Raw genomic sequence first — 5,878 nt, 5'->3', positions numbered from 1 at the left:
CTTCCTTTCTTCCTTCCTTCCTCCCTCCCTCCCTCTCTCTTTCTCTTTTTCTTTCTTTTCTTTCTTTCTTTCCTTCTCTCTCCTTCCTTCCTTACTCTCTTTCCCTCTCTCTCTTTCCCTCCCTCCCTTCCTTCCTTTCCTTCCTTCCTTCCTGCCTTCCCTCCTCTCTTCTCCTCTCTTCTCCTTCTCCTTCCTAAAGATCTCCTTTAGGTAGTGTATTCCTGAACTCACAGGGCACTGAAGACCAAGCCTGGGGAGTGAATGTCCATACTTCTGAGTCCTGTCTGGAACTAGCTCCTAATGTTATCTAGAAAATGCATCAGAAGTGCCCTAAGCTGAGCCTGCTGCTTGAGCGTTCCCTGAGCTCCTTCCCAAAACCTCTGGAGTCATCACTGACCAAGGGGAGGGAAGGGCGTGGGGTAGGGCCGCGCCAAAGCTTGTGTAAGAACCTTATGACCTACAGCTGTGGGGGAACAAAACAACCCTCAGGCTTCTGTCCCAATTGCACAGGGTTCTTGGTTCCTGGGGCTCATCCAGTTGTCCTAGGGAACATAATCCCATCTCTAAGTGGTAGAAGGGGTACATTTGCAGATGACTTGCTTGAAGAGTTTTAAATCCTGGTTTAAAAGAATGGATTCCCTCCTCTACTAGGGTTAGGCCCACGGAATTTTGCAATCATACTTTCTCGGCCTGGGTCGTGATACTGTCCTGCATTGGGAGAAACCTCACTCGAAGTGCAGGATACAACTGAGGAAAACGTGGCTTTTCCAATGAAAGGGTGAAGCTACCTTCCGGTTGGTTGTGCCTTGGACCTCGGCATTCTCTGAATGGCAATAAAGAGTTTGTGCTGCTTTATTTCCATTTGCCATTCCCTACCCCACCCCAGATCCATTCTCCAAACTTGTCCACCCTGTTTTACACCCTAGGAGGCCAATCTCTAATGGGGAGACTTGGCCGAAATCTGAGGGTCAGAAGAAGGAGAAGCCGGATCATTATTCCTTCCCTAGCCTAAAGGGGTGCTCCTGGGCCAGCTATAATATTTAGTTCTGTGGCTCCACAGCTGGAGGCCACCCTTCCAAGTGCCTGGAAAAGGTGGCAGCCCCCTAGCCAGGAGGTCCTGCCTGTGTGGATGATAACACCTATTTGGTCCAAATTCATAATGGCCTTAGGCAAAGCTGTGAAGGTCTCGCCCTTTCTCTTTTTGGCAGCATCAGTCCATCATTCTTTCAGGCTCTTCTCAACATTTAGCTTTGCTGCCTTACAAAGGGCTGGATAATTCATTCTCATTAAGAGGTAAATGACTACCTCTGCTGTCCTTCTTCTAGGGATGTTTTCTTTGAAAAGCTGAAGTCCAAGGAATGAAGCACTCATTGTAGAGTTTCAAAGAGGAGCTGAGTGTGGGATTCAATGTCCAGTCTGCTGAAATCCTTCCTGTCTTTTCAACTTACCAGCCTTCGCTGGAGGGGGGTGTATTCGAAGTGCGTGGAGAGGCTCATGCTGGGCTTTCCAATACTCAGACCGCAAGAGCTTTGGTCTAAGGAGAGGGAGAGAAGTCCTGGGATAGAAGTGTTCACTGCGGTAGAAAGGAGGCTGGGAGCTAAATGTCCAGCAGGCTCTAGAATGCTCAAGAACAGTCTTAGGCCCTGCACTTCCTTCGGCCCCCACCCCCACACTTTCCATCAGCCAAGGGACCCTCCTTCCCCCAAAACAAGTCTGGTTCTGGAGAGTTCCAAGGATGGTGGAAGGGAATGTCAAGAAGAGCCTAAGCCCTAAGAACTCTATGCTTCATTTACATTTTAACATCCATCAGTGGGACTTAATAATAATAGCCTTCCCTTATTGAAAGCTAGGCTGTAAGTTAAGGGCAGGGACTGGGTTTGTATCTCCTTCATCTGTGTATCTTTTAAACATAGCTCAGTGATTTGCACATAGTAGGTACTCAAGAAACACAGGTCAAGGCCTGGCACAGTGGCCTGTAATCCTAGCACTTTGGGAGGCCAATGCAGGAGGATCACTTGAGCCCAGGAGGTGGAGACCAACCTGGGCAAGATGGTAAGACCCCCATTTCTATTTTTTAAAAATCTTCATTAGTCAGGCCTGGTGGCCCATACCTGTAGTTCCAGCTACTCAGGAGGCTGAGGAGGCCAGAGGATCCCTTGAGCCCAGGAGTTTGAGAATGCAGTGAACCATGATCACACCACTGCACTCCAACCAGGACAACAGAACAAGACCCCCAGCTCTAAAAATATAAAATACAATTAAAAATAAAGAAATACAAGTTGACTAGATGAACACCATATCTCACTTAATTCTCACAAGAACCTTGTCAGGTACTTCCTATCATCATTTCCATTCTGCAGATGAGGTAGTTATGGCTTGGAAGGGTTAAATAATTGGCCCAAGGGTGAGGGATAGGGCTGGTGTTCTAGTCAGTTCTGACTGACTTCAAGGCCATACTCTAAGGCAACACACTCACCTGCATTTAGACAGTGCCAGTTTGGACAAAGTATGGTCTTGCATCTCCCTCTTTGTAGCAATTCTCTCACAGAAGTATTTTTATAACTCTGAGAAATCTTTACATACATTTCTTTATACCCATTGTATTTTCCTTCCAGGTTAAGCCAGCATGTAACACCACATGAAATTGAAGTTCATGGAATTCAAAGACGAGGTAAAATAAAAATTTGCAAGAGATGTAGTGTGATGTTTATAATCCAGAGATTATTTATAATTAAGCTGCCTCCTTTTATTTGAAGAATTGGAAGTGCTTTTATGAGAACCAGTTTGTTTAGGTTTGCAATTTCATGCTTGGAAGAACCTGCAAAAATATCAATGTGCCCCAGAGCGAGGGGCAAGCAGGAGGACTCGCTGTCAGCTTCTAGCTCGAGATCTAAGGCAGAATAATGCCATTTCTCAAGGAGAATTTAAAAATACTTATCATCTATAGCTACATAGCCAAGTTTCCTTGGGGGTGAATGTCTCAGAGGAGTGGAAATCAAGACAATGAAGTGAAAATAAAAGGCTTTTTTCTTTTCTAAAATTGTTTTGTGGCCAGGCATGGTGGCTTATCCCTGTAATCCCAGCACTTTGGGAGGCCAAGGCAGGAGGATCACTTGAGCCCAGCAGTTCAAAAGCAGCCTGGGCAACAAAGCAAGAACTCGTCTCTAATAAAAAAACAATTTTTTTCTAAGACGGAGTTTTGTTCTTGTTGCCCAGGCTGGAGTGCAATGGTGCTATCTCAGCTCACCACAACCTCCACCTCCCAGGTTCAAGCAATTTTTCTACCTCAGCCTCCTGAGTAGCTGGGATTACAGGCATGCACCACCATGCCCAGCTAATTTTTTTTTTTTTTTTTAGTAGAGATGGGGTGTCTCCATGTTGGTCAGGCTGGTCTCGCACTCCTGACCTCAGGTGATCCTCCCACCTAGGCCTCCCAAAGTGCGGGGATTACATGCGTGAGCCACCATGCCTGGGCTTCTAATAAAAATTTTTTAAAAAATAGCCAGACATGGGTGATGTGCCTGTAGTCCCAGCCAGTCAGAAGGCTGACATGGGAGGATCACTGGTGCCCAGGAAGTTGAGGCTGCAATGAGCCATGATTGTGCCACTGCACTCCAGCCTGGGTGACAGAGTGAGAACCTGTCTCTAAAAGTAAATAAATACATAGATAAATAAATAATTGTTTTGTTTTTCCTGAGCCGCTGCTATTATGAGTCATGCGGGAAAGAAACTCCGGGTCACGCTTCACACACTGTGGAAGGCTTTCCTTAGTGAGTTCAGGAACAGTCACAGGTGCTCATACTCTTGCCCATGGGGAGGGCCGCAAGTCATGTGGAACTGTGCTCATCATTCCTAACTAAGCGCCCTCCAAAAACCACCTCGAGATTTCCCTTGCTCACTAGGATGCCTTCGAGCTGAGCATCCGTCCTTCACCCATGCCATCTGACTGATCCTAGGTGGGACTGAAAACTCAGAGTCAGGACGATGGGCCTGTGGAGAAAATATTATTAAAAGTAAACCTCTGCCAACCCAGGAAATCTCCCCACAAAGGGAGCAGAGAAAGAAAATTGTTTTGTTAGTGACTAAGCATTCAACTAAAATGCAATGCACATCCCACACAATCCCCTAAGAGACTACAAAGACAGATAGAGACCTCGCCCTTTTATAGAGTCACCCAGAGGTGGCCTATTCCACACAGTTTCTCAAGGTAGACAATAGCTAGTCAGTCCTCAAGTAAGAGGACTTGACAGCCCCATTTGTTGCACAGAGTTCACCACGGGTTCACCTTGTAATTGAGGTCACCATCTATGTTAGGTAATTGGCCTTATCCAAAGGAAAAACAAACTTCTCATAGCTTTAGGACAGCAGGTAGTTTTGCAACTTAGAGCGAGGCACCTGCCAGGTCAGGCTCCTACCCTCCCATTGAAACTCTTGATTACATTTCAAAGGGTAGGCTCCTTGGTCCTTGAAAAAGGTATTTCTAAGCCCTAAAGCTGCCAAGAGGCTTATTTAGCTTCTTAAATTTATTATTTATTATTGTTTTAAAGCACAAGGCCTCTGTTGCTGCCCGGGCTGGAGTGCAGTGATGTAATCATGGCTCACTGTAACTTTGAACTCCTGGTCTCAAGCAATCCTCCCACCTCAGCCTCCAAAAGTACTGGGCATAACAAGGGTGAACCACCTCATGTGGTCCTTATTTACCTTTTTAAAAGATTTACATACATCTCAAAGAGACAGAGGAAAGAACTTAAAATTTGAAGTTTCCTAAAGTAAAATCTCTGAGAAACGGGAGGGAGGTGAAGTCTCTTCCCTTATTTTCCACAAGGAGAATTAAAACTCTTATTTTTTTAGTTGATACATAATAGATGTACATATTTTTGAAGTACATGTAATAATTTGGTAACATTAATATAATCGAATCAGGGCAACTGGAATACCCATCACCTTAAACACTTATCTTTCTTTACGCTAGGAACGTTCAAATTACTCTCGTCTAGCTTTTTTGAAATGCATATTAGATTAACGTTAATTATAGTCATGCTACTGATCCATCAAACAGGCCTCCTCTTTCAATATGTATTTGCAGATCAGGCACAGTGGATCAGACGCAGTGGATCAGACGCAGTGGATCAGGCGCAGTGACTCAGGCGCAGTGACTCAGGCGCAGTGGCTCAGGCGCAGTGGCTCAGGCGCAGTGGATCAGGCGCAGTGACTCAGGTGCAGTGGATCAGGCGCAGTGACTCAGGTGCAGTGGATCAGGCGCAGTGGCTTATGCCTGTTATCCCCACACTTTGGGAGGCCAGGGCGGGTGGATCAGTTGAGGCCAAGAGTCTGAGACTAGCCTGGTCAACATGGCAAAACCCTGTCTCTACAAAAAATTAAAAATGAGCCGAGTGGGGTGGCTACTCCACATAGTCTCAGCTACTCCAGAGGCTGAGGTGGGAGGATCGTTTGAGTCCAGGAGGTGAACACTGCAGTGAGCCGAGATCGCACCACTGCACTCCAGCCTGAGTGACAGAGAGAGACCCTGTCTCAAAAAAGATTAAAAATTAAAAATTTTTTTAAAAAATTGTATTTGTTCTTATACGCCCAAGAGGCAGCAGCAAAAGTCAGCATCCCCACCACTCTATCAGGTCTTGCCCGTATTGACCCAGGTGCTGGGACAGGAGGCACACACTGAACTTACTGCTCCCGTTTGACTTCTCATCTGGTTCCAGGTCTCCACTTTCCACCCCTTTTCCTCCATAGACTAAAAGCTAGGTTGTTCTGGGTGTAACATGTATCTAGAAAGAGCGTGTCTGGCTTCTTCTTCTTTTTACCACAAGGTATGCCTGAGATATAGGTCTGTGCCGCCATTTTGGCTCTCAAGCCAGGGAAC

Source organism: Macaca fascicularis, chromosome 17 (genome assembly GCF_037993035.2).
Source record: "Macaca fascicularis isolate 582-1 chromosome 17, T2T-MFA8v1.1".
NCBI lineage: Eukaryota > Metazoa > Chordata > Mammalia > Primates > Cercopithecidae > Macaca > Macaca fascicularis.
Note: the sequence above shows the minus strand (reverse complement) of the source record.